Below are 12215 nucleotides of genomic sequence, written 5' to 3' on the forward strand. Positions count from 1 at the left end.
TTGTTTGTGGTGGGTGTGTATTCCTACATTAATGCCAGTTGTTAAATATTTTCATACATTAAATATCAAATATATTGTTTTATACACACACATACATCTGAAATGAAAGTTTCAAGAAACAATACTCAATCTTACTAAGTGTGATACACTCATATTTTCTATTCCAATTTTATTCTTAAAATTCTAGTTGCCAAGCTCTGGTTTATTTCACCATACTAATTAATGTATGGAAACCCATAGTTTGAAAATAATTCTATTATAGAAGAAAATCATGGTGCATGTAATACTGAATGTTTCCATTAGAGGGCACAACTTTCTGGCCAGGCAGATTTTATACCATGACTTCATTCTTGGGAATGAAAGGAATGACAGGGATATATCATACTTTTTTTATTATTTTTATAAATGTACTATCATTAATGTAAACCAGTGATTCTCTCCCTTTTTACCTCTCCAATACTCCCAAGGTCTACAATGCAGCTTCTTCTGGCCTTACATCAGCATCTGCAGAGACATAAAGAGCCAGTGCATCTCTCTCTCTCTATTTTTTTGGTCTACAGATCCTGAGGGAGGAGCAAGGATGTTGGCCTAGATTTGACCTTGAAAGCAGTCCTCGAAAGCATGAGACCTCAAAAACATAGGAAGTGTCTGGCTTCCCTTGGCACATAACAAGAGACTTGGAGAGACAGTGCACTTCATTACTTACCCTCCCCCCTTTTAGTGTTTTTTTATGATAGTCTCTGTTCTCTTGTTTCCTTTTCTCTCTTTCCCTTTCCTTCTTTTTTTTTTTTTCTCCTTCTTGTTCTTAGTGTGGCAGGTCGAACAGCAAGAGAATTAGATTTGCAGAGAGACCACAACATAATATTCAGAATTTCCAGTTCTCAACAAAAAATTATAAAACATACAAGGAGACACAAAAGTATGGTCCAGTCACACACACACACACAAACACAAACATGACAGAAAAAAAATTGAGAGGAAGCACAGTCTCTGGCATTATTAATCAAAGAACTTAGAACAACTCACATAAATAGGATTGATTAAGTAAAGGAAAGGAAGGACAAAGAACTAAAGGAAACCAGGAAAACAATAAATGAACAAAATGAGAATTTCAGTAATGAGATAGAAATTATGAAGAAGAACCAAATGGAAATTCTGGAACTCAAAAGTACAACTAAAGTGAAAATTTCGATGGAGGGTTCAAGAGCAGATTGGAGGAGGCAGAATAAAGGACCAATGGACTTGAAGACAGAACAACTGAAACTGTCCAGCTTGAAAAACAGAAGAAAAAAAAAAGAATGAAAAAAATTAACAGAGCTTGAGGAACCTGTGAGACATCATCAGGTATACCAATATATGAATCATAGGGGTCACAAGAGAAGAGGAAAGCAAGAGAAAGGGCCAGAAAAAATATCAGAAGAAATAATGGCAGAAAACTTCCCATATCTGATGAATGATAGGAATATACAAATCCAATCAACATCAAGAAAGATGAACCCAAACCAACCGACACCAAGACACATTATGATCAAACTGTCCAATACCAAGGACAAAGACAGAATTTTAAAAACAGAAAGAGAGAAGTGATGTGTCACATATATGATCCTTAATAAGAGTAACATTTGATTTCTCAGTAGAAACCATGGAAGCCAGAATGTAGTGGGAGAATATATTTAAGGTGCTGAAAGAAAAAATAAACTGTTACTTTAGAATAATATATCCCTAATAGCAGAGCAACAAAATATATGAGCAAACATTTACATAATTAAAAGGAGAAATAGTTCTACAATAATAGTTGGAGATTCAATACTCCACTTTTAACACTGGATATAACATCTAAACAGAAAATGAATAAGGATATTGAGGACTAGATCAACACTACAACCAACTATATTTAAATGACATATATAGAACACTTCATCCAACAATGGTGGAAAACACATTCTTTTCAACTGTACATGGATCGCTCTCTAGGATAGACCAATGTTAGATCACAAGAGAAGTCTAAATAAAATTTAAAATATTGAAGTCATAAAAGGTAACCCCTCATCATAATAGAATGAAACTAGAAATCAAAAACAAAAGGAAAACTGGAAAATTCACAAGTCCATGGAAATTAAACAATGGACTCTTAAATGACCAATGAGTTAAAGAAAAAATTACAAGAGAAATTAGAGAATACTTAGGGACAAATGAAAACAAAGAAATAACATACCAAAACTAATAGGATAGAGTGAAGACAGTGCTTAGAGGGAAATTTATAGCTATTATTTTAGTTTGCTAAAGGTTGCTGGGTTGATTTCAGCTTCTTGCTCTTGTGACACTCTCTCTCAGCTTCTGGTTCCTCTCTGTCTCTGTGGCTTTCTTGCTCTGAATATTTTTCCCATTTATAAAGGACTCCAGTAAGAGGATTAAGACCCACCCTGAGTCATGTCCTACTGAAGTGAACTAAAGAAAAAGAAGGTCCCACTTACAATATGTTTACAACCACAGCAATGGATTAAATTAAGAACATAATTTTGTGGAGTCCACAAAAGACTTAAACTACTACACGTATGCATGCCTATATTAAAAAAGAAGAAGATGTGAAGTTCATAACCTAACTTTACATCTTGAGGAACTAGAAAAATAACAGCAAAGTAAACCCAAAGTTAGCAGAATAAAGGAAAGAATTAAGATTAGAGGGGAGATAAATGAGAGACTAGAAAAATGATTGAGAGAATAAACAAAACAAAAAGTTGGTTCTTTTAAAAAAATCAATAAAACTGACAAAACTTTAGCTAGACTGACAACAATAAAGAAAAGATACAAATAACTAAAGACAGAAGAAAAAATGGTGCTATCACTACTGACCTAACAGAATAAAAAGGATTATAAGAAAATATCATGAACAATTATGTCAACAAATTATGTAATCTAGAAGAAATGGAAAAAAAACCCTAGAAATACATCAGTTACTCAAATTGAATAAATAGAAAACACCAGTAAACCTATTAAACATCAGAGATTGAAAAGCTTTTAACCTTAGAAAAGTCTAGAACCAGATGGCTACACTGGTGAGTTCCACCAAATATTTAAAGAAGAATTAATACTGATTCTTCTCATCTCTTCTAAAGAAATCAAGAGGAGGACAATTTTCCTAATTCACTCTGATGCCAGTGTTATTCTGATACCAAAGCCTGAAAAATACATCACAAGAAAAGAAAATTAGACAAATTTCACTTATGAATATAGATGTAAAAATCCTTTTAAAATACCACCAAAACAAATCCAACAGTATATTAAAAATTGTAGACATGTTTGTCTACAGGACTGATAGGCCATGACCTAGGCCATGCAGCCCTGGAGCCAGCTGGACAGACAGCAGGAGTAGGACGTGTTTGAGCTCATCTAGCATGTGACTGGCCTCCATGAAAAGGTGGCCCCAACTCCCAGTTTGACCTGCGTTTTGTGTTCAATGTCAGATTCCATTGTTTCTTGGATGTCAGCATCAAGAAGATACTGAACAAGCATAAAGAAGAACTTGAAAACCTGATAAGGAAATAACAGAGCTCATGGGAATGAATGACAGGATAGGTGAGATCAAAAATAACATGGTAGCAAATTATTGTAAGTGTTCCTATATGGGCATGATTGTGGTTGAAAGGGGAAATTTATGGTTGTTTATGTCATTAGAAGGAAACTAGACAATGAACTTGGCACTATATAACATAATGAATTCAGTTGTGGTTGATAAATGTAGTCAATAATACGAATATAAGAATGCTCTTTAATGAACTATAATAAATGTATGCCACTCATACAAGATGCTAATAATAGGGTGTTATAGGGGAACAACACGAATAATGCAAATTCTGACTATAGTTAACAGTAATATTGTAATATTTTCATCCACTGTAACAAATGCACCTTAACAATGCTAAAGAGCATTAATAGAAGAAATAAAGAGTATGATAGCCTTCTTTTTGAAGTAATGAAAATGTTCTAAATTCATTGTGTTGATGAATGCAAAGTTATGTGATTATGCTGAGAGCCATGGATTGTATGTTATGAATGGAGTGTGTGGAGCACAATAAATTAAAACTTTTAAAAAGAGAGAAAAAAAAAACCTAGAGGAAGCGGACGTGGCTCAGTGAATAGGGCATCCGTCTACCACATGGGAGGTCCGCAGCTCAAACCCCGGGCCTCCTTGACCCGTGTGGAGCTGGACCATGCGCAGTGCTGATGCGCACAAGGAGTGCCCTGCCACGCAGGGGTGTCCCCCGCGTAGGGGAGCCCCAAGCACAAGGAGTGCGCCCCGTAAGGAGAGCTGCCCAGCACGAAAGAAAGTGCAGCCTGCCCAGGAATGGTGCCGCACACAAGGAGAGCTGACACAACAAGATGACGCAACGAAAAGAAACACAGATTTCCGTGCCGTTGACAACAACAGAAGCGGACAAAGAAAATGCAGCAAATAGACACAGAGAACAGACAACTGGGGTGGGGGGGAGAAGGGGAGAGAAATAAATAAAATGAATAAATCTTAAAAAAAAAAAAAAACCTAGAGGAAGCGGACTTGGCTCAGTGGATAGGGCGTCCGTCTACCACATGGGAGGTCCGCGGTTCAAACCCTGGGCCTCCTTGACTCATGTGGAGCTGACCCATGTGCAGTGCTGATGCACGCAAGGAGTACCGTGCCATGCAGGGGTGTCCCCCGCATAGGGGAGCCCCATGCACAAGGAGTGCGCCCCGTAAGGAGAGCTACCCAGCATGAAAGAAAGTGCAGCCTGCCCAGGAATGGTGCCGCACACACGGAGAACTGACGCAGCAAGATGACACAACAAAAAGAGACACAGATTCCCGTGCCACTGACAGCAACAGAAGTGGACAAAGAACACACAGCAAATAGACACAGAGAACAGACAACTGGGGGGGGGGAAGGGGAGAAAAAGAAATAAAATAAATCTTAAAAAAAAAATAACCTAGAGACATACAACAGTACACTTGAAATGGTAGAAAAAAGAATAAGTAATACAGAAGACAAAACATCTGAAATCAAAGAGAGAGAACAGAGAGAGAAAAGAAGAGAAAATTTGAGAAGGGCTTAGGGAGTTGAATGATAACATGAAGTGCAATAACACACGTGTCATGAGGGTTCCATAAGAAGAAGTGAAGGGAAAAGGGGCACAAAGGGTATTTGAGGAAATAATGGCTGAAAATTTCCCAACTCTCATGAAAGAAATGAATTTACATGTCAAGAAGCGCAGCATACTCAAATCAGAATAAATGTGAGTAGACCTCTCCAAGATGCAACTACTCAGAATACCAAATACCAAAGTTAAAGAGAAAATTCTGAGAGGAGCAAAAGAGAAGCAAACCATCACATACAAAGGACACCAAGTAAGATTTAGTGAGCTTTCTCATCAGAAACCATGGAGGCAAGAAAACAGTGGTATGATATAATTAGGATACTGAAAGAGAAAAATTGCCAGCTGATAATTCTTTATCCAGCAAAATTGTCCTTCAGATATGAAGGTGAGTTTAAAATATTCACAAATAAACAGAAACTAAGAGAATTTGTAAAAAAAAAAAAAAAAAAAGAATCTGCCTTTGCAGGAAATGTAAGCCTAACAGCCAGAAAAAAAAGATGGGAGAGATAGGGTTGGAGAAGAGTGTAGAAGGCAAGTGCATTAATCTGCCAAAGGGGTGCTGATGCAAAAATACCAGAAATCTATTAGCTTTTATAAAGGGTATTTATTTGGGGTGAAAACTTATAAGGCCCTAAAGAGTCCAACTCAAGGTTGCTTTCTCACCAAAGTCAGTTACAATGCGGTGAAGCACGACGGTTGCTGATCTCTGCAGGGTTCAGCCTTCCCCTCTTGGCTTCCTCTATCTCAGCTGCAGGCTGGCATATGGGTTATCTCTCAGTGCTTCCTCTCTCTCCTGGCATAGGGTTGTTTATTTCCAGGCTTTCTATGTTAGGCTCAGCTGTTCTGTTCTCTTTCCAAGGTCTGTTGCAAACTATCAGGTGAAAGCCTCAGTTCTTCCTGGGACCCCAGGATCAAAAATGAGAGAGCTCTCCCTTCTGGCATGTCGGCTTGAGTGAATGTCCATTTACATTGGCCCACTGAGGGGGCGGCGACTCAAACTGAGTTATGCCTTACTGACGTGATTGAATCAAAGCCCTAATCTTAGCAGGTAATTGAATCAAAAACATCTCATGGAATCTAATGTAGTCAAAGGGCAACACACCCAGAGGAATAGATTATTTTACAAACATAATCTTCTTCTTTTCAGTATTCACAAAAATAATCTCAAACTGTCACAGCAAGAATAGCATTAAAGATAACCAAAAGAGTGAAAAGACAGACAAAAATAAGATATGACATATTAAAACTAAGAATAAAATGATGAAAGTAAATAATACATTTACAGTAATATCACTGAATGTGAATTGATTAAATTCTCCAATTAAAATATATAGGCTGGAAGCAGATGTGGCTCAAGTGATAGAGCTTCTGTCTACCATGTGGGAGGATATGGGTTTGATCCCTGGGGCCTCCTGGTGAAAATGAAGGAAGAGAAAGTGTGCCCCTGCAGCAGGCCAGTTCCCGTGTGAGTGCCTGTGTGATGAGCCAGTGCCCACATGAGTGCCCACTTGAATGCCTGCATGGTGAGCCAGTGCCCTGCACAAGTGAGTCACACAGCAAGATGATGATGCATCAAAAAGAGAGACAAGGGGGAGAGTCAAGGTACAGTGCAGCAGAGATCAGGAACTGAAGTGTGCAATTGACAGGGAACCTCTCTTCCCATCAGAGGTCTCTAGGATCTAATCCTGGTGAATCCTAGAGGAGAAAATGAGAAGAGAAGACAACGTAACAGCAAAAACAGCAGGGTAGGAGGAGGGAAGGGGGAAAATAAATAAATAAATAAATCTTTAAATATATATATATATATAGGCTGACAGAATGAATTTCTTAAAAAATGAGCCATCCAAATGCTGCCAACAAGAGACCCACCTTAGACCCAGGGATACAAACTGGCTGAAAGTGAAAGGTTGGATAAAGATACTCCATGCAAGCAGTAACCAAAAAGAGCAAGGGTAGCTATACTAATATCAGACAAAACAGACTTTAAATGCAAAAAATTTATGAGATACAGAAGGCCATTATATATTAATAAAAGGAGCAATCCACCAGGAAGAAATAGCAGTCATATATATCTATGCACATAATCAGGGTGCCCCAAAATGCTTGAGGCAAACTCTAGCAAAATTGAAGGGAGAAATAGGCATCTCTATAGTAATAGTTGAAGACTTCAACACATCACTCACATCATTAGATAGAACAAGAAGACAGAAGATCAACAAGGAAACAGAGAAATTAAACAACATGATAAACAAATTGGACCTAACAGACATATACAGAACATTGCATACCAAATCAGCAGGTTATACAGTCTTATCTTTCTCCATGATTTCTCACCCAAGTCAGTCGCCATGTGTTGAAGCAAGATGGTGGGAGGTCTCTGCCTGGTCTCACCTTCCTTCTTCTTCTTAGGGTTCTGTGGGCACAGCTTCTTCCGATCTGACCTGTGGATTGACATAGGACTTGTCTCTCTTCCCAGGGCCACAGTATCAAAGTTCTTTCCTCTTTCACTCACTGATTATTTAAGAGTGTTAAACAAGTGCTCGCTTTAGCAGCACATACACTAAAATTGGAATGATATAGAGAAGATTAGCATGGCCCCTGCACAAGGATGACAGGCAAATTTGTGAAGCGTTCCGTATTTTTTACTCACCAAATGCAATGAATATACCACAATAATGAGGGAGGTTGTTGATGTGGGAAGAGTGTGGGGGGTGGGGTATGTGGAAACCTCTTATATATATATACATATTTTTTTTTTTTAAGATTTATTTTTTATTTATTTCTCTCCCCTTCCCCACTCCCCGCCCCCCAGTTGTCTGCTCTCTGTGTCCATTCATTGCATGTTCTTCTGTGTCCGCTTGTATTCTTGTCAGCAACACCTGGAATCCGTGTCTCTTTTTCTTGCGTCATCTTGCTGTGTCAGCTCTCCGTGTGTGCGGCGCCATTCCTGGGCAGGCTGCACTTTTTTCATGCTGGGCGGCTCTCCTTATGGGGCACACTCCTTGCACATGGGGCTCCCCTACACGGGGGATACCCCTCCATGGCACGGCACTCCTTGCACACATCAGCACCACATGTGGGCCAGCTCATCACATGGGTCAGGTGGCCCTGGGTTTGAACCGTGGACCTCCAATGTGGTAAGCAGATGCCGTATCCACTGGGCCAAATCCACTTCCCAGAAACTCTTATATTTTTAATGTAATATTTTTTTGTGATTTATGTACCTTTAATAAAAAATGCAATTTAATAATAATAAAAAAGAATGTTAAACAATCAGTGTTGTTTAGTCTCCACACATTTGTGAATTTTCCCCTTTCCTGTCTATTATTTTCCAGTGGGAATTGTAAGTGAAATTAGCAAATATATTGAGATGAAAGAAAACAAGAACATAACTTACAAAACTTATGGGATATAGTAAAGGAAGTCCTGAGAGGGAAATTTATAGCCCTAAATGCCTATATTATCTATGAATTTTAAAAAAAGATATTGATTATGCTTGTAAACTGGTCTGTTGCTCTGGACGTGATGCACTTTGATTGTGTTAAATTCAAAGGTTTTATGTTTACTTGATTAAATCAAGATTAGGGCTTTGATTTGACCTCTCAGTAGAGCGTGACTCGGGGTTGAGCCCCTGCGTCCTTGGTGGGCTGATAGAAACAGACACACACAGAAGATACACAAGAAAAGAGAAAGAGCTCCATAGTTGCCAAAGGAGAGAACTTTGTCATGACACAGACCACCAATCCTGTTAAAACTCTTCCAAAAAAATAAAGAGTAATGAAAATCACCCAAAACATTTTATGAAGTCAATATCACCCTAATAACCAAAGCCAGATAAAGATACCACAAGAAAATGATAGATCAATCTCTCTAATGAACATAGGCACAAAAATTCTAAACAAAATACATACGAATAGAATTATAAGAATTATACACCATGACCAAGTGGAATTTATTCCTGATATGTAAGAGTGGTTCAATAAAATAACTTAAAAAAAAGAATATGGTGGGGAGCAGGTGTAGCTCAGTGGTCGAGCACCTATTTCCCACACATAAAGTCCCAAGTTCAATCCCCAGTACCTCCTAAAAATAAACAAAGAGAAAAGAATATGGTGATACACAGGAAAATTACAAATAATGTAAATTGTGGACAATAGTTAACAGTAACACTGTAATATTTTGCAGCAGTGGCAAGAAGATACTAATTTAATCCCAAGGGACAACAATCAGTGGGGTAATTTTTCCCTTTGGAGTAATGAAAACATTCCAAATTTGACAGAGGTGGTGACAGCAGAACTCTATGATGAAAATGAGAACCATTGTGTGTACTCTTTAAATGGATTATACAAAGCATAGGACTGTATAACACAGGGAATCCAATATGGGAGATGGACTGTGGTTAGCAGAATATGAGAACATTCTCTTATGTACATTAACAAACATGTAATACTAATACAGGGTACTAGTAATTGGGTGCGTTGGGGGAAATACATCAAATGTAACATATGGGGTATAGTTAATAATATTTTGACTATGCTTTTTCATAATTTGTAAGAAATGTTTCACAACAATGCAAGATGTTGGTGATGGAAAGATGTATGGGAGTCCAGTATGGTGATAGAAATGTTTGCTTTGTAAGTTTACAAATTTTACTATACACATTGTTTATGTATGTTTGTGTATGAATGATAAGCATCAATTAAAAAGTTGAGAAAGAGAAAGAGGAGAGAGAGAAACAGAGAGATAGAAAGAAAGAGAAAGAAAGAGAGAAAGAGAGAGAGACAAAGAGAGAGAGAGAAAGAAAGAAAGAAAAAGAAAGAGAGAGAGGAAGGAAGGAGGGAGGGAGGGAGGAAGGAAGGAAGGAAGAAAGGAAGGAAGGAAGGAAGGAAGGAAGGAAGGAAGGAAGGAAGGAAGGAAGGGACGGACATTGGTCCAAGGAAGGAAGGAAGAAAGGAAGGGACATTGGTCCAAATGTAGACACATGAACTGGTCTGAAGAAAGTGAAGACAAAGATGAACAACCCTTAAGCAGAGAGGACTCTGGAATTCAGGTGCACAAGACACCATGAGAAGAGCAAGATCAAAACAGAAAACAAGGGTCTCATGTCAGCTGTAAAAGTGCTCTGTATTTTTTGGTAATGGCATCATTTCCTAATAGAAGAATTCCCTAGGAGGAAAGGTGAGCTATGAGAATTTGTTCCATGTGATTCAAGTTGATAAACTTTCCCATTCTTAAAAAAACAAGTGTTTTTAAGCCATGAGCAGTTCTTGTTTTTATAGTGCCAAGGAAGTAGCACGTAGAATTGCTGTTGAAAAATAATTTAGATTGTAATTTTGTTCCTTCTTTAAAAAATATTCTGAGAATTTTATGTTAGTTTAAGTGCTTCAATTACTTTTTTTATTGGTGAAGGATTGAATTTGCTGAGGTTAGCAACTAAATAAAAGGAAACTATATAATTAATTTTTCAATTTGAATGTCTGACTTTTGAGCTGGAAGCAATCTTAGAAAATAAATCATCTCTGACTAATTTTTCGAAGGCCCAACTGCGGTGGTTTCCCATGGTCATGCAGTGGTGAAGCGAGTAGCAGAAGCTAGAATTGGTATCACTGACCAGTCCCCGTTCATTTCCCTTGAACCATGCCAAATTGGATATAAAGTAGTTAAAGCTTTTCTAGTTTTCCTCTTTTTTCCCCCTTTTTTAAAAAATATTTTCTTGAATTGGACCTCTAGGGCAGAGCAGGGAATTTATCATGTTAGTCTAGAACACATTGTCATCATTACATTAGTCTGTGCAGGAGCTTTTATTTTATTGTAGTTTATTTCTTCCCTTCTGTTATTTCAAAATCCCACTCCTATTTCCTCTACTCTGCCAGTGTAGTCATAGGCACCCATTTCTATGAATTTATTTATATTCATATATATACTGAGTTCTTATCAAATGCATTGTGTCATTTAGTGTTTGCAGTTTTGTTTTTTTTTTCAATTTATTACTTTTTTTTTTTTTTAGTAGGTACCAGGGATTAAACCCAGGACCTTGTACGTGGGAAGCAGGTGCTCAACCACTTGAGTTACATCTGCTCCCTGCTACTTTTTTTTTGCTTTGAGGTACTGAAACAGGGGATTGAACCTGGGACCCTGATGTGGGAAGCCAGTGCTCAACCCTGAGTTGCATCTGTACCCTAATATCTTTGTTTGTTTTGCTTTTAGGAGGTACCAGAGATTGAACCCAGAACCTCGAATGTAGGAAGCAGGTACTCAATCACTTGAGCTACATCTGCTCCCCATACCTGCTAAATTTTAATAGTAGGTTTTTGTGGGGTTTTTTGGTGATATTTTTTAGGTCTCCTCAGCAGCATCAAATAAAAGGTACTGAGTACTCCACAGTGTACAGAGTGTTGCCAACCACCTTAGAAAATTTTCAACATGAAGAAAATGTAGTTCTTGCCCCTTGAGGAGCTTACAGTCTAGGGATTTAACAACACAGTCTAAGTCGTAAGTGAGCAAAGTAATTTATTAAGGCAAATTCTTTATCCACTAGAGTGATTGTGGATTGAATCAATTTAGAATTTGGAATTAATCCAATCAAGACAAGAGACAAGACAAGATTTGGTTGAGAATTCTTTCAGGCTCATTTAGTTTTTTATTAACATCTATCTAGTAAAAGGAATTGACCTAATAGACAATTGAAAGTAAAGAATAGATCTCTTGAAATGCAAGCCTAAGTCATCTTACTATGGCTACTTAATTTTTTAAAAAGCAAACATTGAATTGTATGACTAGGGTAACACTAGTTTAAGAATAGCCGAGTACTGACAGTGCAATTCCCCTCATGCTAGCATTGTTCATTTAAAACAGTAAATATTAAAATATATAGGTTCTACACCTGACCACTAAAAAGCCCGCCACAAATCAAAGTTCTGTGTATCAAATATCCACCTCATATATACTATGAAAGTTTTATTTATACCCCATTATTCAGTCAAAAGTAATGTAAATAGTCAAATTATAATAAGCCAATGGCCTGCATATTTTCATGTGGATGGATGTCAAGGTATCCAAATAGGAAATAAATGGCAATCCTATCTA

General features: G+C 37.7%; 1 non-coding gene across 1 annotated transcript; it reads left to right on the forward strand.

Annotated features, from left to right (window-relative positions):
* Positions 1–7665: 7665 nt before the first annotated feature.
* LOC111760438 (U6 spliceosomal RNA) lies at positions 7666–7772 on the forward strand. The gene has a single exon (XR_002794124.2). It is a non-coding gene; the product is annotated as a U6 spliceosomal RNA (small nuclear RNA).
* The last annotated feature ends 4443 nt before the right edge of the window (positions 7773–12215 follow it).

The sequence above is a fragment of the Dasypus novemcinctus genome, chromosome 5 (genome assembly GCF_030445035.2).
Source record: "Dasypus novemcinctus isolate mDasNov1 chromosome 5, mDasNov1.1.hap2, whole genome shotgun sequence".
NCBI lineage: Eukaryota > Metazoa > Chordata > Mammalia > Cingulata > Dasypodidae > Dasypus > Dasypus novemcinctus.